The sequence below is a fragment of the Tupaia chinensis genome, unplaced genomic scaffold (assembly GCF_000334495.1).
Source record: "Tupaia chinensis unplaced genomic scaffold, TupChi_1.0 Scaffold000547_1, whole genome shotgun sequence".
Classification (NCBI taxonomy): Eukaryota; Metazoa; Chordata; class Mammalia; order Scandentia; family Tupaiidae; genus Tupaia; species Tupaia belangeri.
In genome coordinates this window covers 644,663-671,171 of record NW_006160059.1, presented here as the reverse complement: position 1 = coordinate 671,171, position 26,509 = coordinate 644,663, and positions in this window count along the sequence as shown.

The following is a 26,509-nucleotide window of genomic DNA, read 5'->3' as shown; positions in this document are numbered from 1 at the left end:
AGGAACTGCTGTACAATAATAATAGGGAGACTTCGATAGCTCAAATCAAAAAAGGTCAGAGCATATAGATAGAAAATTAATAAAGAATCACTGGACTTGAATTACAATTGAGATAAAATGAATTTAACATGTCTATATAGAACACTTCGCTCAGTACCAATAGTGTATACATTCTACTCATGTGCACACAGACCATTTTCCAGGGTAAATCGCATGTCAGGCCACAAAATACGTCTTAACAAATTTAGAAGAACTTAACTCATAGAAAGTGTATTTTCTAATCTCAATAGTATAAAACTAGAAATTAATAGTAGGTGAATTTCAAAAATTTGCAAATATATAGAAATTAAACAACACACTTTGAACAATATTATGTTAAAAATGAAATTGAAATATATATATGTGTATATATATATATATTTAATTTGAGACAAAAAATGCAGACACAGAATATCAAATCTAATAGGATATAGCAAAAAAGAGTTCTCAGAAGGAAGTTTATTATTATAAACACATATCTAAAAAAGATCCCAAATAAATCACCTAATGTTACAATTTTATAAACTAGAAGAAGACAAACTTTTAGCTAGGCTAAGAAAAAAAGTCTAAAAATTAAAATTGAAAAAGAGCAGATATATATAACTGACAGCAAAATATACAAGGATCATTAGAGACTACTAACAACAATAATTATATGACAATAAAATTTGTAATCTAAGAGAAAATAACACATTTCTTGTGGACAGCAGGTAGTGTAGTGGTAAAGGTACAGGACTCCCATGTGGCTGACTGTGGTTTGAGTCCCAGACCTGTGGCTTGAAAGTCACACTGGGCATGTGCATGAATCACCATAATCCTGAGAGGAGAATGGAGGAGACGGGATTGTGGTGTGACCATTCTCCTTCAGAGTTCCTTGAGGAGAATTCTTGCTTTCTGTCTCTCCAGCAAGCACATGCTCCTTTTAGCAAAAATCTCTAAAAAAGAAAAAAGAGGAAACAAAGAACAAATTTCTAAACAATACAAGCCACCAAGACTAAAACATGACAAAAAAGAAATCTGAAACAGAGCAGTAAAAAATTAGGAGATGAATAGGTACTAAAATGACTCTGATCAAAGAAAAGCCCAAGATCTAATTTCTTCACTGATTAATCCTACCAAACATATAAAAAAAAAAAAACTTGAACCAATCCTTTTCAAAATTTTCCAAAAACGAAAACAAAAATTTAGAAGAGGAGAGGAGGGAATACCTCCTAACGTATTTTATGAGGTCAGATTTACCCTGATACCAATGCCAGAAAAGAATACCATGAGTACAGAAAATTACAGGTCGATATCGCTGAAAAATATAAGTAAAAAAATATTCAATAAAATGCAATCAAACCAAATTCATTAGCACTTTAAAAGAACCATTGATTGTGATCAAGTGAGATTTATTCCTAAGATACAAAGATGGTTCAACATATGCAAATCAATAAATATAATACATCATGAATACAGAATGAAGAGCAAGAACCACATAATTATCTCAATAAATTACATTAAAAGCACTTTAAAAATTTAACATCCTTTCACAATTAAAAACTCTCAACACATTAGAGAAAAGAGGAATGTACTCTAACAGAACAGAGGCAGTATATAAAAGTCCACAGGGAATATCATACACAATGATGAAAGTTGAAAATTTTTCTCTAAGTGAAGATCAAGACAAGATTGTCCACTTTCAACACTTTTATTCAACACAGTACTCAAAGTCCAGGCCAGCATAATTAGGCAAGGGAAGGAAAGAAAAGGCATCTAAATGAGAAAGGTAGAAATGGAACTACCTCTGTTTGCATAGTCTTAGGTGATAGAAACCCTAAAAATCCCACCTAAAACTTTTAAACTATAAATAAATTCAGCAAAGTTATAAAATAATAATTCAACATACAGAAAAGTAGTATTTCTATAGACTAACAACAAACTATACAAAAGTAAAATCAAGAAAATAATCTCATACTGATTTTTAAAAAATAAAAAACATACAGCCCACTGATTTTGACAAAGGGTACCAGTGAATCCAGTAGGAAAAGGAAAAGCTATTTAGCAAATGGTGCTGTAAAAACTGAGTATCCACCTGCATAAAGATGAATCTGGACCCCTATATTTCACCATTGAAAAATCAACTCAAAGTGGATCAAAGTTCTAAATTTAAGACCTCAAACTATAAAACTACTTCTAGAAAATACTGGAGAAACTCTGGGAGATATTGAGGTAAGTATAGACTTCTTAAATCAGACTCCCAAAGCACAGACAGTAATTCCAAAATTAGTCAGATGGGATTACATCAGATTAAGAAGTTTCTGCACAGAAAAATACACAGTAATTAGTGTGAATCAACGACCTTCGGAATGGGGGAATATTTTTGTAAACTATCCCTCAGACAAGGGATTGATAACTAGAATATACAGAGAACTCAATCAGTTTACCCAAAAATGAATGACCAATCCAATTTAAAGATGGGAAAATGAACTGAACAAATAACTCTCTAAGGAAGACAAGTGAACAGCCAAAAAGCACATGAAAAAATGCTCAACATCCCTTATCATTAAGGGACATGCAGATCAAAACCACAGTGAGATACCAAATTCTAGTCAGAATGACAAAGATTACAAAAACAAAACATGATAAGTGCTAGCAGGGATATGGTCTAAGGGGAACTCTCTTACACTGCTGGTGGGAATGTAAATTGATCCAGCCACTGTGGAGAACAATACAGAGGCTCCTCAAAGATCTACAAATATAACTATCATATGATCCACCAGTTCCACTCCTGGGTATCTACCCAAAGGACAGGAGAATGCTCCGTCAGAAAAACACTTGCACATCTATATTTATTGAAGCATTATTCCCAATAGCTAAGATATGGAACTAACCCAAATGCCCACAAACAGATAAATGGATAGAAAAAGTGTGTCACTTATACTCTATGGAATACTGCTAGATCTAGAAGGAGAGATGTATTGCAACACTATAATTGTTGGGGATTTCAACACCCTATTATCTCCTTTTGACAGATCTTCGAGACAAGGAATAAGCAAAGAGTTACAAGAACTAAATGACTTAAATCAAATGGACTTGAAAGACATCAATAGAACTTTCTACCCTACAACCACAAAACATACATTTTTCTCACTCCTGCATAGAATCTTTTTTTTAACTGTTTTTTTTATTTTCATTTTTATTATCATCATAATCTTCTTTATATTACATTGGATTACATATAACTCTACAGTGTATTACATTGTATTAACTGTTGAAGATATTTTGTAGTTTTATCAATCTTTTCAAAGATTGATCATATGATAGAATACAAATCAAGAGAAAATAACACACTTCTTGTGGACAGCAGGTAGTGTAGTGGTAAAGGTACAGGACTCCCATGTGGCTGACTGTGGGTTGAGTCCCAGACCTGTGGCTTGAAAGTCACACTGGGCATGTGCATGAATCACCATAATCCTGAGAGGAGAATGGAGGAGACGGGATTGTGGTGTGACCATTCTCCTTCAGAGTTCCTTGAGGAGAATTCTTGCTTTCTGTCTCTCCAGCAAGCACATGCTCCTTTTAGCAAAAATCTCTAAAAAAGAAAAAAGAGGAAACAAAGAACAAATTTCTAAACAATACAAGCCACCAAGACTAAAACATGACAAAAAAGAAATCTGAAACAGAGCAGTAAAAAATTAGGAGATGAATAGGTACTAAAATGACTCTGATCAAAGAAAAGCCCAAGATCTAATTTCTTCACTGATTAATCCTACCAAACATATAAAAAAAAAAAAACTTGAACCAATCCTTTTCAAAATTTTCCAAAAACGAAAACAAAAATTTAGAAGAGGAGAGGAGGGAATACCTCCTAACGTATTTTATGAGGTCAGATTTACCCTGATACCAATGCCAGAAAAGAATACCATGAGTACAGAAAATTACAGGTCGATATCGCTGAAAAATATAAGTAAAAAAATATTCAATAAAATGCAATCAAACCAAATTCATTAGCACTTTAAAAGAACCATTGATTGTGATCAAGTGAGATTTATTCCTAAGATACAAAGATGGTTCAACATATGCAAATCAATAAATATAATACATCATGAATACAGAATGAAGAGCAAGAACCACATAATTATCTCAATAAATTACATTAAAAGCACTTTAAAAATTTAACATCCTTTCACAATTAAAAACTCTCAACACATTAGAGAAAAGAGGAATGTACTCTAACAGAACAGAGGCAGTATATAAAAGTCCACAGGGAATATCATACACAATGATGAAAGTTGAAAATTTTTCTCTAAGTGAAGATCAAGACAAGATTGTCCACTTTCAACACTTTTATTCAACACAGTACTCAAAGTCCAGGCCAGCATAATTAGGCAAGGGAAGGAAAGAAAAGGCATCTAAATGAGAAAGGTAGAAATGGAACTACCTCTGTTTGCATAGTCTTAGGTGATAGAAACCCTAAAAATCCCACCTAAAACTTTTAAACTATAAATAAATTCAGCAAAGTTATAAAATAATAATTCAACATACAGAAAAGTAGTATTTCTATAGACTAACAACAAACTATACAAAAGTAAAATCAAGAAAATAATCTCATACTGATTTTTAAAAAATAAAAAACATACAGCCCACTGATTTTGACAAAGGGTACCAGTGAATCCAGTAGGAAAAGGAAAAGCTATTTAGCAAATGGTGCTGTAAAAACTGAGTATCCACCTGCATAAAGATGAATCTGGACCCCTATATTTCACCATTGAAAAATCAACTCAAAGTGGATCAAAGTTCTAAATTTAAGACCTCAAACTATAAAACTACTTCTAGAAAATACTGGAGAAACTCTGGGAGATATTGAGGTAAGTATAGACTTCTTAAATCAGACTCCCAAAGCACAGACAGTAATTCCAAAATTAGTCAGATGGGATTACATCAGATTAAGAAGTTTCTGCACAGAAAAATACACAGTAATTAGTGTGAATCAACGACCTTCGGAATGGGGGAATATTTTTGTAAACTATCCCTCAGACAAGGGATTGATAACTAGAATATACAGAGAACTCAATCAGTTTACCCAAAAATGAATGACCAATCCAATTTAAAGATGGGAAAATGAACTGAACAAATAACTCTCTAAGGAAGACAAGTGAACAGCCAAAAAGCACATGAAAAAATGCTCAACATCCCTTATCATTAAGGGACATGCAGATCAAAACCACAGTGAGATACCAAATTCTAGTCAGAATGACAAAGATTACAAAAACAAAACATGATAAGTGCTAGCAGGGATATGGTCTAAGGGGAACTCTCTTACACTGCTGGTGGGAATGTAAATTGATCCAGCCACTGTGGAGAACAATACAGAGGCTCCTCAAAGATCTACAAATATAACTATCATATGATCCACCAGTTCCACTCCTGGGTATCTACCCAAAGGACAGGAGAATGCTCCGTCAGAAAAACACTTGCACATCTATATTTATTGAAGCATTATTCCCAATAGCTAAGATATGGAACTAACCCAAATGCCCACAAACAGATAAATGGATAGAAAAAGTGTGTCACTTATACTCTATGGAATACTGCTAGATCTAGAAGGAGAGATGTATTGCAACACTATAATTGTTGGGGATTTCAACACCCTATTATCTCCTTTTGACAGATCTTCGAGACAAGGAATAAGCAAAGAGTTACAAGAACTAAATGACTTAAATCAAATGGACTTGAAAGACATCAATAGAACTTTCTACCCTACAACCACAAAACATACATTTTTCTCACTCCTGCATAGAATCTTTTTTTTAACTGTTTTTTTTATTTTCATTTTTATTATCATCATAATCTTCTTTATATTACATTGGATTACATATAACTCTACAGTGTATTACATTGTATTAACTGTTGAAGATATTTTGTAGTTTTATCAATCTTTTCAAAGATTGATCATATGATAGAATACAAATCAAGCTTTTCCATATCCAAAGCCATAGAAACTATGACCAGCATCTTTTGTGACCATGATGAAATTAAATTTTATGTCAATTTCAGGAAAAATTCTCAGAAATACACCAACACATAGAAACTAAACAGACTTCTTCTGAATGACTTCTCAACTACCAAAGAAATTAAGACTGGAATAAAAATATTTATGGATACAAATGATAATGAGTACGTGAGTTTCGATAATCTGTGGGATATCACAAAAGCAGTCATAAGAGGAAAATTTATATCAATTAGTACACATGAAAAAAAGATGGAAAGATGGCAAATGGACCACCTAACATCATGCCTCAGAGAATTGGAAAAGCAACAAAACCCAAAAATGCCAGAAGAAAGGAAATAATAGAGATTCAAGCAGAAATACATGAAATAGAAAATAAACTATACTGAAAATAAATGAATGCAAAAGCTGGTTGTTTGAAAAGGTTAACAAGATTGACACACCATTAGCTAGACTGGTATCCTTTTCCAAAAATCTTGGCTGTATACTTTAGGGTTTCTTTCTCTACATACTCCTGAATCAATGTTGGTACATTATATATGCCCAGGATTTTTCCATCTTTTCCAGGTTCTCTTGTTTTTTGGCATATAGTCATTCATTGCATCGTCTAATATTTTTATTTCTATTCTGTCTGTTAAGATTGCCTGTTTCACTGCTGATATGATTAATCTGATTCCTTTCTCTCTCCTTTTAAGCCACTGAGTCCGGGACTCGAACCACGGTCGACTACGTGGGAGTCCAGCAACATAGCCATTACGCTAACTGCTGGTCTCTCTCTCTCCTTCTTAAACAGTCAATCCAGTGGAAAAAGGGATATGTTTTTAGCAAATGGTGCTGGAAAACCTGGGCATCCACCTACAGGAAGATGAAACTGGGGACCTCTATCTTTCACCACTAACAAAAATCAACTAAAAAATGATCAAAGATCAGAACCTAAGACATCAAACTATAAAAGTACTAGTGGAAAACACTGAGGGAACTCTGGGAGACATTGGGGTAGGAAGACTATTTAAATAAGACACCCAAAGCACAGTCAATAATCCCAAAAAGAGACAAGTGAGATTACATCAGATTAAGAAGTTCCTGCCCAGAAAAAGACAAAGTAATTAGTGTGAATAGACAATGCTCAGAATTGGTGGATATTTTTGTAAACTATGCCTCTAAGGGACTGATAACTAGAATCTACAGGGAACTCGAGTGGCTTTCCTGAAAAAAATGATTAACCTTATTAAAAGATGGGAAAATGAACTTTCTAATGAAGACATATGAACAGCCAAAAAGTTTATGAAAAAATGCTAACATCCCTCATCATAAGGGAGATGCAGATCAAAACCACAATGAGATATCATCTAACCTTAGTCAGAATGGCAAAGATTACAAATACAAAATGTAAGCGTTGGTGGGGTTGTGGTGAAAAGGGACCACTCCTACACTGTTGGTGGGGATATAAATTGGTCCAGCCACTGTGGAAAACAACATGAAAGTTTCCTCAAATATTTACAAATAGAACTACCATGTGGTCTAGCAATTCTATTCCTGGGTTTCTATCCAAAAGACAGGAGACTACTCAGTGGGAGAAGTGCTGGCACATGTACGTTTATTGTGGCATTATTCGCTATTGCTAAGACATGGAACCAACCCAAATGTCCATAAACAGAAGAAAGGATTAAAAAGTGTGGCACATATACTCAGTGGAATACTATTCAGCCATAAAAACAACATGACCCTGACTTTTGATAGTAAGTTGAAGAATATGGAAGATTTATTGCTGAGCGAAGCAAGTCAGGCAATAAAAGAGAGACATTGTATATCTCCACCTAACATATACTGACTGCCTGCACTCTGTGGTAGGGACTGAAAGATTGGAGAGCATAAAAACACTAAAATCAGTTGTAGACACTAGAGACAATATGGAAGGAGAGTGGGAGAGAGAAAGAGTGAAGGAAATTAGGGAGAAAAATAGAGAAGTAAGACATTTGAGGGACATAGAAATGGTTTATTACCTATTAGTGATAACATGTATAATATTCTCAACAGGACTGCTCTGAGGTGTCTTTCATGTTGGGTAAATTCTCCCTACAAGGAAAATGATGTGGGGACCAGCAGTTAGTATAATGGCTATGTTGCTGGACTCCCATGTAGTTGACTGTAGTTCAAATCCTGGACCTGGAGTCTTAAACTCATGCTGTGCACGTGTGCATGCATGTGCAAGAACACAAGAGGAGAATGGAGAAGGGATTGTGGAATGGCCATCCCCCCTAGAGGGTGATTTTTTGCTTTCTCTCTCTCTGTCACTCTCTTTCTGGCAAGTGCACACATCCTATAGATAAAACCTCTCCAAAAAAATAAAATAAAATAAAAGATAAATGATGCATAGCAATTGAATGTATAAAAATAATAATAACAATAATAATAATAATTTACAAATGAAGTTAAAAAAAAGAAATAACATGAGTAAAAATAACAAAGCAACTCAAGGGCAGCCCTCCAGTACAGCAGTTAGGCCCTGTGCATAGGGAGCTAGATCCAATATGGCTGACTATGGTTCAGATACTATCCCTGATGGCTTCAAAAATACTCCAGGTCTGTGTGTGTGTGTGTGTGTGTGGGGGGGTGCCCAGAAATCCTAATAGGAAGGAGAAACGGAGGAAAAAGGATTGTAGCAAGACCAAAGGATTGTAGCAAGACCACATCCCATTGAAAGGTAATTTGTCTTTCTCTCTCATTCTGACAAGTACACCCATCCTCTGGCAATTAAAAGAAGAAATAAAAGCCAAATCAGTGTATAAAGAATGAATAATGACTTGAAAGAAACATCAGCAAAGAGAATATGTGGGTAACAAATGAGTGTAATACATGTGTAATAAATGAGTACATAAAAAGATGGAATTAGTCATTAGGGAATTGCAAATTAAAGTGATAATAAGAGGGACCAGCAAATGGTGTAATGGTTACATTGCCAGACTCCCACATAGTCAACCACAGTTTGAGTCCCAGTGTGGTTGTCTCCCCTGGGTGTGATTTCTCACTTTCTGTCTCTCTGGTGAGCACATGGCAAAAATCTCTCAAAAAAAACAAAACAAAAAAAAACAAACAAAAAAACTATAATGAGATACCATCTCAAGTGATTGAGGTAAATACAACTTAAAAACACTAAAAATACTGGAGCCAACAGGTGGCATGGTGGTTAAAGGCCCTGGATTCCCACATGGCTGACCTGGACCTGGAAGCTTGCTTTCTCACTTTCTCTCTGTCTCTTTCTCTCTCTCGAGTCAAATTAAAAAAAATAATACTAATAAATGGAATTAAAAAATATTAAAAAGTATACTAACAATACCAAGTGCTGGCAAGGATGTGACATGAGCAAAACTCTAATGCATTGATGGAGCAAATGAAGACTGTATAGTTACCCTGAAATAAATATAAATATTTTCAGTTTCTGTAAAGTTCAAATAAATTTTGGTACATTTATATAAGACAATATTTTTAGAAATAAAAAATAGATAATATGAATGAATAATTGTAATATACACTAATTAGACAATGCCAATTTCTAAAGTTTGTATGAGTCTACTTATATGACATTCTCAAAATTACAAAATTATACGATGGAGAAGAGATTAGTAGGTTCCAGGGGTTACAGCTGGGGTAAGGGGATTTGACTATAAAGGGAGAATACAAGAAGTGTTTGGGAGATGATTAAGCTATTTTTTATCCAGATTGTGGTAATGGTTACACAAATATACATATTTTAGCATATATACATACTTTTACATTCATAGAATTCTATGACATAAAACTCACATTAATGATTATAGTAGTCTTCAATGAAAACAAAGTTAATTTTACATTATGTTATGAAAATATTTCAAATAAAACATGTTTTGAGAGATTTTTGCTACCGGGCCCATGTACTCACCCATAAGACAGAGAGAGAGAGAGAGAAAGAGAATGCAAGAAATCACCCCTCAAAGGGGTGGCCACACCACAATCCCTTCTCCATTTTTCTTGGGATTTTGGGTGCACATGCACATGTGCCCAGTGTGTTTTAAGCCACCAGATCTGGGACTCAAGCCTCAGTAGACTACGTGGGAGTCCAATGACATAACTATTACGCCATTTGCTGGTCCTTAAAATAAAGACTTTATGAGTAAGTATTGGAATGGTGCTATTCAAAATAGTATTTTTATTTCTTTAAGTACAGAGAGATCTGTGAAAGACCCTGGGGTGTTTTTAGAGGACAGGGTGGTGGGGAAAGGCCATTGGATTATCTCAGTAGCTCTGGATAACAGTCCAGTAATAATATAGGTCAATCTATTATTCAAAGTAGGGTTAAGGGCAAAACAACTTCTCAATCTAATTAAAAATATGTATATATAAATATAATATTTATTATTTGAAAAAAGTATGTGAATAAAAATTACACATATATCATATAATCATATATTATCATATTATATACTATATAACACATATATCATATTATCATATATTATCATGTTATATACTATATAATGTATATATAATAAAATTTAATATATAAATAATTATAAATTACACAAGATTATAATATATATTCATTATATGTGTCTGTGTATGCATGTATATATTGCATCTCTGAGGTGATAGGTAAGGCTTTTCATTATGCTAAATTAAATGAAGCACTTATAATAAATACTTTTTCATATTTAAATGTGTAAATTACTGCAGAAAGTATTCTAAAAATGAATATATGACATACTAGAATGAAAGATAAATCTAATGATAACCTCATAATTGGTATAAGGGTGTATTAAATGACTGCCAGAGAGATCTGGGAAACTAAACCTTGTTCTATGTCTGCAGTTGTAAATTTGGAAAGTAGTTGCTCCAGGCTCTTTATCTAGGGATGCTGAAACATGCTTAGCAGGAAAAGTACTCAGATATGCATGAACAGTACTCATGCTCATCAGTCATAATGTACATTGCATAAGATTAAGGATAATGACACTCTGGCTCAGATGTGGTTGTCCTAGCCTATATGTGAAGCTGCTTCAGTTTGGAAAGGTACAGCTGAGTTTCCTAAAGTCTGATTTGATTGTCTTTCACTTAAATTAATAAACTACGCTTGGGGAGGTAGAAGCTTACACCTCCATATCCTTGGAAAATGTTGCTTTGATTGCTAGTCTTTTGGTTGTATACACTGACAGTCAATTTTCTTTGCAACTTTTTGAGTGAGTAATCCTTACTCAAAAAATTATGTATGTTCTCTTAACATACATAATTGTGTGTCTTTTCTTTCCATGGATTTAAATACATTCTCTATATATTTTTGCATTTATCATGATGTCCTTCATCTTATTTCATCACCTAAGCTTCCTCAGAAAAAAAAAAAAGAGCTCAATTTACTGAAGAGAAAAGTATCTAAGAAACAATCATTCTATTGAACAAATACAATAGAGATAAAGCAAGAGATAATGAAGACAAATGATAAAAGGAAACATACAGATAATCTTGGAAGAAGGGAACTAGCTTGTATCACCTTTCATTTACCTATCCTGGAGAATCACAAGGTTTGAATGGTAGAAACAGTAGGAGAATGGAGGCAATATATCCTGAGGGCTGGAAATATAGCCAGATTCTCTTGGTATGTCATTCTTTTTTCCCCTAATTTTACACTAATTTTGCCTTTCTCTGAGAAAGCATCATCACCCTTAGAGAACTAAAGGAAGGACTGTCCAGAGAAAAATATCAATGGGAGTTTTCAGGTAACAAGCTCTGGCTTTAAAAAAAAAAAAAAGTTAAAGAAGTTCTGTGGATTTCCCTAGGGATGCTCAGCCTAATTCATAAATGCCAAGGAGGAGGTGAGATTTTAATTTGGGTATGTATGAGAATTGCTCTTATTCCTGAGTGTTACTTGAACTGCATTTCTGAAAACTCTGAGCTAGTTGGGGCTAAAGGTTGATACAACACATCAATTAAATTAGATGTAAATAATTTCTGATCTTTCTCTTAAAGTTAGCAAAATATGTCTCTTATGGATACTGTTGCTTTCATTTTCTGAGGTCACAGGTTTTATCAAGAGCAAGCATCAAGAGGTTAAATTTGGTCTTATTCACATGTATCCTTGGTGTCAAAGACCATGACCTTCCCCTTGATAGCTCAGTAAGAGGACTTAGGTCATTTGAGACATGTTTCTAATAAAGGATGATTCACTGTAATTATGCAGGAACTTTATACATATTCACCAATAACAGTCTGTCCTTCATTTTAAAATAAACTAATTGTCATTTGGGTCTCTTGGGTGTCTCTGAGAAAGGCTATTTAAGCTGTTAGCAAAAAGTTTATGTCTATAAAATGATTGCAACTAATATATTGACAAACTTTCCATATATAAATAATGGAATAAGTTTTGTAGTTTTTAAACTAAAAGATTCTAATACATTTACATTATTTCATCTACACCATTAATTTGAGTAATAACAAACGTTTAATACTGGAAAATGATTTGAACATAAATATTTTATTTGAACATACCAAAATAAGTTTTGAACTTATAGGCTCTTTAGTAAACTGAAGATCAGAAATAATCTGTATTATAGTAATAGGTTAATACATGTGATATGGTTTTTATGTGATGAGAATGATGACTAGGAATTTTGGATGCTGATTCTGCTATTGTAACCACCTGCATCTCAGTAACCGTATTATCATCTTAGAGAATGAGGAAACAGATTTCTGCTTATTCATTTCCTGAATGCAGTTGTTTTAATTTTCTTATTGGAAATATTGCTATCTTTTAAATACGGTTAAGATTTAATATGCAGTGCAGGACAGCATCACAAAAATTTGTAGCCTAAGATGAAACTGTGCCATAATAGTAACTCTACAGGATTCCTGTTAAGATTGAAGACAAGAGTTAAGGGGACTCTTACGAAATTGAATTAAGTAGTCAGATTTCAACAAGCATTTAGAAACATGTGACTGCATAATTATTCTAAAATTGCAGCCTGAAATGTGCAGTTTTCTACGGCATACAGATTTGTGGGCAGTCAAAATTTGTTTTGTATTTCATTTATAAAGTTCAGAATGCTTATTCAGCTCTCTATTAAAAACGATGCTTTATGCTGCTCGAAAGGTTATGAAATTACGTCTACTTACACCTTCGCACTACTGCAATTAGATAAAAGTAAGTCATGCTGTGGGCAATACAAGGGGCAGCAAGAAAGGAGCAGAAATGGGATGAAGTTACAGGACTGTCCAGTGGGTAGTGTTAGAAAGCAAAATTTTAGACAAACCCAAATTTCAAGAGTTTATTTGAACAAAAGGCAAGTAATTTAAATTAGGCAGTCTTTTGGAAAATGGTTTCTGAGGAACTCTGGGTAGCAGTGTGGTCATGGGGTATGTAAGTTTTCAGAAAGTGACATGTGCAGGAAAGGGAAAGTGATGTACAAAAATGAAAGTGAGGGGATGAGGTAGAGAAATAATTGGATAAGTTACAGCTGGAAAATAGGTGCAGGAACAGCCTAAAAGGTGGGTTTTCTGTGATTGACTGAAGTGTGACTAGTGTAATTGGCTGTAACCTAGGAACCAGTTCAGGAAAACAACTTCATGTATTATGATTTCAGCTTATTCATAGGGATCCAATTATGACAGTACAGCAGCTATTTTAGGCCAAAGTAATTTAGTTTAACAGGAGATAGTCCCTCATTTTGATGATCTGAGCTGAAAAGATATTACAAAGCTGGTGGTAGTGATAATAGCTTAAGTGCATATTGAGTATCTAAAATATAAGCCATCACCTTCTGAAGTCATAGAAAACAGAGCATCTGTCTAGTTAGACAATCATTAATTTATTTAAACTAACTGGAATAGATATAATTTAATTATCATTTTATTTTTAATTTGCCAGTGGGAACATATGGGGGGTTGAGAGCAGGTAATAAGAAAGCTCTCCCCCCTGCCCCCATGAAGCCTGGTCATGCCACAATTGCTTCTCTTCCATTCTCCCCTTCTCTCTCTCTTTCTCCTCTCTGTTTTTTTTTTTTTTAAAGATTTTGAACCCATATACACATGCACCCAGTGTGTTCCTCAAGCCACCAGGTACAGAATTCAAACTATGTAGTTGGCTATGTGAAATCCCACTATATTAAGCACCAGGCCACAAGCTGACTATTATTTTATGAACTGCTGCTTTTCAGTTGTTCAGAATTAAAGATTATTTTAAATAACTTAACTGCAAAAATATAAATAATTTGCATTAAGTATTGTTATTGAGGGCCAGCAGATGGAGTAGTGGTTATGTTGCTGGACTCCCACATGACTGAATGTGGATTGAGTCCCAGACCCAGTGGCTTGAAACTCACATTGGGCACATGTGCGGGGCAAGCCCAAAATCCCAGGAAGAGAATGGAGGAGAAGGAATTGTGGTATGACTATCCCCCCTAAAGCATGATGTCTTGCTTTCTGTCTTTCTGTCTTTCTCTTTCTCTCTCCAGCCAGCATCCACATCCTGTAGCAAAAATCTCTTAAAAAATTGTATTTATTCTACCATTCGTGTTATAGAAGAAATGCAGAACCTCACTCTGCCTGTCCTATAGTTATGTCTTCATATCTTCTTTAAACATTATTCCATAAAAAATGCTGTAATGTACTTATATACAAAGCTCTATCTAGCTCTTTCAAAGTTTTTTTTTTGGAGAAGTTTTTGCTATAGGGAGCGTGCGCTCGCCAGCCAGACAGAGATAGAGAGACAGAAAGTGAGAAATCACCCCCCAGGGGGGATGGCCACGCCGCAATCCCTTCTCCACCATTTTCCTCTTGGGATCTTGGGCGCACACGCACATACACCCAGCGTGAGTTTTAAGCCACGGAGTCCAGATCGCGAACCGCAGTCAACTACATGGGAGTCCAGCGACATAGCCATTACACTAACTGCTGATCCTGCTCTTTCAAAGGTTTTGACGAAACTTTATTAAAATGTCTTCTCTTTGTTATAATTTTTGATTCACTTACATACTAAGTTTAGGCAGAAAACATTGAACACATATCTATTAAGTAATCTGTCATTTGTGTAAAATTGTCAATCATGCCATGAAGATAGAAAAGATAAACGAAACGTGGTTCTTGATCCTGATGTACATATATGTAGATAAACAGACTTTTACTGATTCTAATAAAAACCCAATTTTATAATAATAACTAGAATGTGAAATCTGTAACACGTTCACATAGGGTTATAGAGAAGAAACAATATTTACCAAGCAGAGAGCTTAAAGGAGCAGAAAACGTCTTGCCCTTTCTACTGAAATGCAGAAATGAAAACAGGCATAATAATTGCAGTTCATGTTGCATTTATCAAACACTCTTATATGCAATATCTAATGTTTCTTTAATCTTACAAAGTAGTCAGAATAGGTTTTGTCATCACCAGTTTGAAGATCAGAGAAATTTGATAATAGAAGTTATCATTTTATTTTTAATTTTTGTAGAGGGCACATATGGCAGGTTGAGAGCAGGGATTGAGAAAGTTCATCATTTAAAATTAGTGTAAAATCTGCATTCTACATCAGAAATTTTAAATAAACTCAGATTTTTTTTTTGCTTTGTTCTTGAGTTCTTCCTTATAGAAAAACACACTAAAATATTCTTTAAAAATTCTACTTTCCTAAGACACACATAAGTCAACTTTATCATAATTTTCTTAGGTATCATTCTGAAATGTGTTGAAAAATACTTTTTGTCCTCTTAAAAAAGTAAGTGATCCTGAATCATTTATGACCATAAGCAGTCAAAATCTTAGTTTTATAGCTTTCTGGACAGATGGCACCTTCAACACAGCAAAACACCATTTTATGGCACTTCAGTTGACTGTTGCAAAGAAATGTAGCCTACTAAAGTATTTACCAACACCACATTCTTTGTAGTGTTTAAGGAAGTAATTTTGAATGCTTTTAACCACTGTTATCAATATTTAGTTAATTAAACAGAACTTTATAAACAGTCACTATATTTGGTAGATGTAAAGGACTCTGAATTTATTAGATTCTATCTTCTTATTTTACAGGGACAGGCTGCTGATGCAGCAGTAAAACATGACATTGTGAGGAAGACTCACATGGAAGGTTGCCAGTACCTGGCCGGAGGCCTCCCTGAGTACACACAGCACATATGTTCCCATGATCTGGAATGGCTGAGGCTAGGGGATTGATAATGGCATTAAGACTCTGTTGAGGTGGTATCTCTCTATCTGTTTCTTCCACTTATGTAATAAATAAATAAAAATGTAAATGAAAAATTTAAGCATCACTCATGAAATTACATACCTGGTTGGGAACCAGCAGTTAGCGTAATGGCTATGTCGCTGGACTCCCACGTAGTTGACTGTGGTTTGCGTCCCGGACCAGGTGGCTTAAATCTCATGCCGGGTGCATGTGCGTGTGTGCCCAAGATCCCGAGAGGAGAATGGAGGAGAAGGGATTGCGGCGTGACCATCCCCCCCTGGGGGGTGATTTCTCGCTTTCTGTCTCTATGTCTCTCTCTGTCTGTCTGGTGAGCACACGCACCCTATAGTGAAAAAAACTCTCAAAAAAAAAGAAAGAAATTACATACCTGGTTAATAATTAAAATTTTTTTCCATGTTTTTGTTTCTTTGCTACAGCGTGTGTGTGCTCACCAGAGAAAGACAAAGAGGTAGAGAGAAAACAAATAAAGTCTCCCATAGGAGGAATGACGATGCCACAATCCCTATTCTTCAATTCTCCTGTCAAGATTTGGGACACACATGCACATGTACTTGTCAAGTTTCTCAAGCCTCTGGGTCCAAGTCTAGGAATTGTGCAGTTGACCATGTGGGATCCAGATGCCTTAACTACCATGCCACCTGGCTGACCCTCAGTACTTTTTCAAAGGCAAAACAAGAGTGCTTGGATTGTTTAAAACATGTATCTTTCCTTTTGATGGAATCTGTAACATTTTCAAAGTAATCTCTTAGTACATTCATGTTCTAGATTAACATATAAATTCTAATAATTATTGTAGCTTTGATGTTAGTTTTATAATCAAAAGTTACATTTATGGGACCAGCAGTTAGCGTAATGGCTATGTCACTGGACTCCCACGTAGTCGACTGCGGTTCAAGTCCCTGGACCCGGCGGCTTAAACTCACGCCGGGCGCGTGTGCGTGCATGCCCAAGATCCCAAGAGGAGAATGGAGGAGAAGGGATTGCGGCATGGCCATTCCCCCTGGAGGGTGATTTCTTGCTTTCTATCTCTCTGTCTCTCTCTATCTTTCTGGCGAGCGCATGCGCCCTCTAGCGAAAACCTCTAAAAAAAAAAGTTACATTTATTGGCCACATGATAATTTCTAAATACTCCTTAGGTATTTCATATTTTAAAACAAATTGGGTGAAAATGCCAACTCTTTAAAAAAAGAAAACTTAGGGACCAGCAGATGTCATAATGGTTACATCACTGAACTCCATTTAGTTGACCATGGTTCAAGTCCTCAACCAGGAAGCTAAACTCATGCCAGGTGTGTGAGTGCATGCCCAAAATCCTGAGAGGAGAATGGAGGAGAAGGGAATTACAGCATGACCACTTCCCCTGGGGGAGTGATTTCTCACTTTCTGTCTCCCTGTCTGTCTCTCCAGCAAGTGCACATGCCCTATAGCAAAAAAATTTCTCTTAAAAAAAAAAAGAAAAGAAAACTTCTATTTTGTTTTGTCTGCTATATACTATTACAAATGTAGCCTACTAAAAGATTAATCAGCACCACTGTACTATTCCTCTAGTATAGCATTTTACTCATTGTATCTAAGAATACTATTCTATGCAATACATTTTTTATCTTGTTTTTTATAATATTTATTTTATTTTATTTATTCATTCAATTTTTAGTTCGACCAGAGAGAGACAGAGGGTGAGAGTAAGAGAGAGGAAGTGAGAAAGTAAGGCACCAGATTCAGGACTTGAACTCTGGTCGGCCATGTGGGAGTGTCCAGCGCCTTAACCACCACACCACTTGCTGGTCCCCTATGCAATACGATTTTAAAATAAAATTACAGTAACACCTATTGAACAATCAATACAGTGCTAACAAGTGAATGGCATGATTCTACTGACCCTGCTTGGGTTACTGGGTGATATGAGACTTAGGTATGTGAGTGGCCGAAGATCATGAAGACAGTCAGTGGTATAGCCAATGTAACCTCTCAGGTCTGTGTGACTATAGAGTTTCAATCTTAAGTATCATGTCTACTACTTTCTGTAACAAAGCAGGAAATAGAAAATATGGTGTAACAAAGGCTATGAAAACCTAGCCCTTAGCCTGAAAAGGTAAGAAACAGAAAGATATGTTTAAGAGATATTCCTGAAAGACCAAACTGTCTCTCCATTTTAATAGGTGGCAGTCTTTATAACATTTCATGGTACAATTTCCTCTGAAATGGGCTAAAACAAACAAACAAACACACACCACACACACACACACACACACACACACACACACACACACACACATATAAACAGGAGGCCAAAGGGTTGCATGGAAATACAACATGATGCTATGTGAGGCAACCCCAAGGTTCAAGTCTAGAGACTGTCTAAGTGCAGTGACCATGGATTTGCCCATGATCTAGAACTGGCAGAAAAGCTAAGAATGAGTTGCAGTGTCAAGACCCTGCTTGGGGTGCTGTCTCACCCACTCTGTCTCTTTCACTGATGAAATAAATAAAGCAATTTTTAAAAAGCATAAAATAAAATAGTATTGACTCACAATGTAAGAAAAAACTTGTATTAGTTTACTTATCTACAAGAAGAATTTACTTTTGCTATATCTTTCCAATGAGTGGAAGAGATGCACAAACAACATTGACATCATAAAAGTAAGATATATTTCAGTTTTTAAAAGCATAAAATTAGAATTGCTGATTATAACACAATATTTGAGAAGCTATTAGTTGTGCCATTATTATTGTAAAAAAGATACAAGAGATTAAATAAAATATATAATTCTTACTTTCAAAGACTTACCCTATAAAATTAGGCACTGAGGATACAACTTATCAGTGAATAAGTAGATCGATAAATAGATAGCTATTGATTAAGAGTTTTGGTAATATATCCTAATGTCACTGCAGAAAACAATCTTCCTGCATAGGGTTATTAATGTGATGGCAATTTTCTTAGGGGATAGGCATACTGACTAGATTTCCTTCATCAAAGTCTCCTCCATATTCATAATTTCTAAAAGAGTTTTACAAATTCATGAAGACTCAATTTCAATTTCTGGCTTTAGCAGTATTTAGCAGTTGTATTTGAGTTGTGCACTTGAAATTCTTTTATCTGTAAAATGAAGATAATGATTTTTTATCTTGAAAGTTTTCTGAAAGCTGAAATTAAAGTAGAAAATATTTTTTGAAATTACAATATTACTAAAAAGACTTCAATGGTATCTTTTAGTATTTTGAGACATGTAATAACCTTATTAAACAACTTTGATCATACATTTTCAAGTACAGATATAGATAAATTATATTTATTTTTATTATAAAATGCAGTCTTGGAGTCAAGGTTCTAAACCTATTTCCTCCACTTTGTAGTAATATAGATTTAAGATTTTACTTAGTCTTTTGAAAGGAATGGTAACATGAATGCCAATTTTCCTATGTTAAGGATTGTCACCCATCAATGTCATAATGCATTTATACTAAATTTCTGGGTTTTGATTAGAAATCATGTTGTGTTGATTACTATTACAACATCTAGATATAGAGTACATTTATAATATAATGATCTTCCATTTCTACTTCTAAATATGATGTGGAAAAGTACTAAGTTGTATTTGTAGTTCAAACATTAACACGTAAGTGCATTATTATGCTTTAAAAGTTATTTCTGCTCTAAATGATTAGTGAGGTGATCCTTTCTTTTTGTATACCTGTTATTATCTTCTCTCAACCAATATCTTCTGTTAGGTCAAAAAGATAGCTAACTGAAAGTCCTCTTATTAACATGTAAGATTACTCAAATTCAGTAGAAAGTTTTATAATTTATATTCTTCTTAGCATGTAAAAGGGTTTGGGATGTTAATAATTTTTAATAAGAAGTTGTTACATAGTTGCTGATTAAAAAGTACTTGTTATAAGGACATAGGTAATTTTATTGGATAATGATTAGGTTCCCTTGTATCTGTGATGTTTTTATTTATTCCTTGGATATTTTATTTATAATTATTAAACAATAATTTGTATATAGCACATGTTAATTATAAAATAAAGTTAAAGATAAATTCTTATAGAATAAACATTATGGAGTCTAATTTACTTATAGTAGATATGAATTTTTTTCACAGTTTGTTGTGAGTTTATAAACATACACATTCATGTATGCACACTACCATGAGGATGGAGAAAATGTCCTTCTCCCAAAATAATCTTTTTTTATTATATATAATTTTTTATTTTGTACTTTATTTTCTTATTTTAAAAAATGTAATCATTGTACATCTCCAGAGTATACAGAATGAATCTTTGCAGCATATTAGCTCAAAGTAATTTACCATACACAGTATCATCAAAAGACAACTTTCCATTATTGTGTCTCATAAATATTTTGCTTTTTTCCCTTTGATTACTCCCTTCCAACCCCACGTTGTCCACCTTCCTCCCAGGCCATCTCTAGTATTCACTTTTATACCATTGCATCTTTTATTTTCTTGCCATAGAATATAGACCATTGGTATATATTAAGTGGGGACATATGATGCATCTCTTTTATAGTCTGGTTTGCTTCACTTAGCATTAAATCTTCCATATTCATCTACATTCTGTTAAATGCCAGGCACTCATTGTTTTTCATGGCTGAGTAGTATTCCATAGTGTATACATGCCACACTTTTTTTTTTCATTTACTTTTACACATTTGATCACATTATTATTTGGCTTACAAAATGGATATTTCAACAGGTGAACATTTCTCCCTAGTACAGTTGATAAAACTACAAAATATCTTCAACATATGATACCAAATTTCTTTGTGCCATTAATGCTTTGCTTTCCGATTTTTCTTCTAAATGTCCTTCTCAGAACCTCCTCTTTCATACACACTATATCTGGTATTTACATCTATATACTGTGTTTCTATATCCTTTAGTCAAAAAAATCTACAAATAGAACTACCATATGATCCAGCAATCCCACTCCTTGGTATCTACACCAAGGACAGAATAATACTTAATCGGAAAAGTGCTTGCACATCAATGTTTATTGTGGCACTATTCACAATTGCTAAGTCATGGAAACAACCCAAATGCCCAATGCTCACAAACAGATGAATGGATAGAAAAACTGTGGCACATATACTCAATGGAATACTGTTCGGCCATTAAAAAACAAAAAAACAAAAAACCAAAATAAAAAAATAAAAACCTGGCTTTTGACAGGAAGTGGATGAATATGGAAGATTTACTGCTGAGTGAAGCAAGCCAGGCTATGAAGGAGAGGCATTGTATGTCCCCATTTAATATATACTGAGTGTCCGCACTCTATGACTGAAACTAATTGACTAAAGGATAAAGATAATCTTTCCTTCCTGATTATAGTCAATTCCAGTCTACTCCCCCTCCTCTATGGCCTCGCTTCCAAGGCAATATTGAATCTGTTAGAAATATTACAGTGTTTTATGTACCTTTATTCTAGAAATTTCTAAAAATAAAATCATAATCATGACACAGGACAAAGTTGAAACCAGTCATCCCTTTTGAAGGGGATAAATATTTCAGTCTTGTCAGTGTGTAGAGCTCTTTGAATATTTTCTACAGACAATATGTACCTCCTTATTGTCTCTACCTGGGCATGCTACTTCCATTGCTTTCACTTTGCTTTGCTCAAAATCTATAACTAGATATACTATATATTGCATCTGTCTTATTACACTCAGCATGATGTCTAAGAGATTCATTTACATCATTGCAACTAATCCAGTTTATTCTCTTTTATTGGTGAGTAGTGTCCATTGCATATATGTACTACAATTTGATTATGCTCTGAATAATGGCTATTCAGACTGTTCCTAGGTTTGGATATTATAAATAATTCTTTCTGTAAGAAGGGAGAGCAGCAGGTGTTATGGTGCTTAAGTCACTGAACTCCTACTTGACCAACCACAGCCATAATTTCTCACTTTCCCTTTCTCTGTCCTTCTCAGGTGAGTGCACATGTCCTATAGAAAAAACTTAAAAAAAAATAAACAAACAAAAAATTATTGTGTCTTTCTTTTCTAGGCACATTTCCATAAATGTTGAGTAGAATCTAAGAGTTATAAGATAGGTATATGATTAAATTTGTATGAAAAGATAAACAGTATTCCACAGTATTACCATCATTTTTTGTCTTCTGAACTGTAGAACATTTCCAGGTCCTCAACATACTATCACATGGTGGTGTCGATTTTATGTAATCTAGTCATTTTCCTATTTGTCCTATGTATTTCTTTCTTTTTTTTTTTTTTTAGGATAACCAATGATGTAAATATTTTAATGAGCTTAATAGACATTTACATATTTTCTCTGGAAAATGTCTAGTCAGATCTTTTTACCCCCACTTTTATAAAGTGTGAGTATTTTAGAGGTTAATTTTGCACTCTAAGATAATTTATTTTTAGTTTGTATATTTATTTTTTCATAAAAAAGAGGAAAAGGGAGTGAGGCACACAGAGACCCCCAGCAGGATTTTGTGATACGTGAACTCCTGCCCATTCCCTAGGCTTCCAGCCAACCAGGATTGGCATGTTTAGGTCAACCTGAGAACTGAATCTAGGATCTCACCATATGGTTCTAGTATCAGGAATTTGTGATCTACTGTCTGCATACTATGACTGGATATATTGCTTTCAATATATTCTGGAATAAATAATTCATCAAACATCTATTTTGCAAGTGTATTCTCTTAATTTGTGTTTTTCTTTTTTTTCTTTTATTATATCATGTGCATGTGAGTGTGCACATACACAAGAGAGGAGGACTGAGACTGGTCATTCACAATTACTTACAATGTTTTTTTCTCCAATCATCCATCCCTTAGGGTCCTGGGCCTATGTGCACACATCTGGCCTGTTTATTTGAAACCACCAGAGCCTGGATTAAAGCATTGGTTTCCTTGCTAATATAACAGCTTAATTTAGGAATTTAAGAGATATGCTATGGGGATGCCTCCTTGTCGTTATTCTTATGATGTTTTTGGAAAATAAGCTTGTATGTTTCATTGTTTTGGATAGGTTTGTAGTAGTATTTTTTTTCCTTATTTAGTTTGTTCTTTTCGTGCTCTGTATAAAAATGTTTACCTAAATCAAAGTTACCAAGAATTTATCCTTTATATTTCCAGATATTTCACATTTCCTTCTTAAACTTTGTTCTAAAACTCACTTCATTTTGTATATAACATTATATAAGAATCAAGAGTATTTTTTTCGTAGCCAATTGTTCTAGAAATGTTCTTGAAAAGATTAATTTCCTTCCTTTGAATTATTTTTGATGTTTTTGTTGAAAGCCAATTGGATACACACACATACACACACGCACACACATACACACACATGTATATTTCTCAAGTATTCTATTTCATTGATCTGCATTTTTTTTTTATCCCCACATGAATACCATTACCATAACTTTATAGTACAGTTTGAAAGTAGGCGGTGTAAGTCTTCCAATTTTTGTTCAGAGATGTTGACAATTTTAGGTCATTTTCATAGAATGAGGAATCTGAGATCTAAACATATTAAGTAGTTTTTTTCTAAATTCAGAGTAACAGATTTAGGAATTAAACACTGGCTGTTGTAATTTCTGAAGCCATTGGGAACTGTCTGAGTAAGTAACTATCAGTTATCAAATCAAATAATTGAGTAACTGTTGAGTCACTGAAGACATAATTTAAACTCTTCCTTTTATAAAAATTTATTTTTCAGTCAGAAATAAGCTATGCTTGTCTTTATGTTTATTATAATATAATTTAATAAAATAGATTTTTTCTCTAATTTCTTCTGCAAAATATGATGTGTGTGAAAAATAAAAGAATAAAGATTGTCTATCCTATGATAGAAATAATAATGTTTAAAATTACTGGGAGAAACATGATAAATTTCATGAGATTTTTAGGAATGGTTAATAAAAAAATGTTTTTTAAGATTATGTTATTTAACTTAATTGATTTTTCTCCATAAATGTCTAAAAGAAAAATGTCCCTACTTCTCTGTCCTGGTAAGACCATAGAAATATTTGCCCAGCATTCACAAATACTACATTCATCCTGCCACTTATCTTATTTTGCATGTTACTGGCCACAGGTTCATGAACAAGAGAGTGGAAGGTATGAAACATAAATTTCTTAACCACAAAATCAGGACTGGTGGAAATTCAAAAGTAGAAAACATGAACTTCCACATTTAAAGTAATACACTTTTTAAATACAAATGATAATAATACATATTATACTGGTAATTAGACCAGAAATGGCAATTATTTATTTATTTAACTTTATTTATTATTATTATTTTTTCTTCATTATCTCTTATTTTTTCTTTATTTTTAAAATTTTATTTATTTATATTCATTCACTGTACACCAATACAGTATACAAAATAAGATTTATCATTCAGAATACACTGTATATTGGTTCAATCAAGGATATTACCAAATATACTATCATCAAGAAATTTTCCATTTCTTGTTTCTTATATAGTTCGCTTTTTTTTTTTTATTTTCCCTTGATTTCCTACCTTACCTTCTGCCATTTCCCACCTTCCTCCCACACTGTCTTTGGTATCTTCAGTTGTTTTCCATGTCTTTGTTTTCACATTTTATTGATGCACTAAAGATCTTAATTAATTTAAAAACTTTCAAGAGCAAGCACAGCTTATGATCACATGTCTGACTTTAGGCATAAACCTCCATGAGAAAAGCGAACATACTATAAAGTAGCACCTAGTTGGGGCTATATAACTTAGTGCAGTCATTAAATAGTATTTTTAATGCATTTTTTTAATTTCAGGAAAAACAGTTTTAGTTTTAATAGATCAAAATTTTTAAAATGTTAAATGTTGAGAAAAATTTGCTTAAGACTTCAAGCCAGGATAAAGGTTACAATTCAATTCAAATAATAGGTAGGAGAACCTATCAAGAGTTCAAGAGAAGGGAACCAGCAGTTAGCGTAATGGCTATGTCGCTGGACTCCCACGTAGTCAACCGCGGTTTGCATCCCGGACCAGGTGGCTTAAAACTCATGCCAGGCGCGTGTGCGTGTGTGCCCAAGATCCCGAGAGGAAAATGGAGGAGAAGGGATTGCGGCGTGACCATCCCCCCCTGGGGGGTGATTTCTCGCTTTCTGTCTCTATGTCTCTCTCTCTCTGTCTGGCGAGCACACATGCCCTATAGCAAAAACCTCTCAAAAAAAAAAAAAAAAAAAGAAAGAGTTCAAGAGAAGACAAAAATCCTTATACATGGAAATCAAAGCATAGTAGAAAATTAGTAATGTTTTAATCAAATTTCAAAAAAATTTATTTCACCAGTTCTGTCTCATGTAATTTATTTCTCTTCCAATGAATTTGCAGTTTTACTGTGGTCTGATATTTCTATTTCAACTCTGGAAGTTAACATTCAACTCTGGACTTGTCCCTACCATTAGACTGGCCATTTTTAAAAAATTTATTTAACTTTATTTATTACCATTGTTATATTTTTCCAGTTTGATCAGAGAGAGACAGACAGAGGAAGAGAGAAGGAAAGTGAGAAAGCAGGCCACCAGGTCCAAGACTTGAACTGTGGTCAGCCATGTGCGAGTCCAGCACCTTTAACCACCACACCACTTGCCAGCCCCAAGCTGGCCATTTTCTTGGTTGTTTTTGTACTATTATTTCTGTGTATCTGACTTTAATTTTCCTGGTATTGCACTCCCTTCAGCACTTCTTGGCAAGCTGGTGATACTATACCCAGCAGGATTATCTTTCATATGGGAAAAAAAGAGAAAACGATTTTTATATAAACAAAACCTGAAAGAAAAAGCAATTTTTAAAATGGAAATCTAATGGGAAAGAAAAAAGTGTACAAAAGAAAGACACCTCGGCTGATGAATCCTTAACATGGCCTGTATCTCTTAGTCAGACTCTTTTATAAAACCTTTGCAAAACAAATATAGAGACTGTGGTATCTACCGGAAGGAAGAGCTTGTTATCCAATGACCTAGCAAAATCCATTTTTGCTGATGGTCTTTCTCATCTGCTCAATGCAGAGCTGGAGTCAATACTCACAAATGCCTTTTGTGTCCTAATATGTCAGGTTTTGGAACTGCAGTCTGACTAAAGTGAGTATCTGTAGTTATCCTAGTCTACCCAGGAAATTAAACTTGACACTTTACATGATCTTTTGGATTATTCATATAGAACATCTTTCACTCCAAAATTTACTGCATACTTGTAAATGAGCAGCCTAGGCAGCAAAATTTCCCT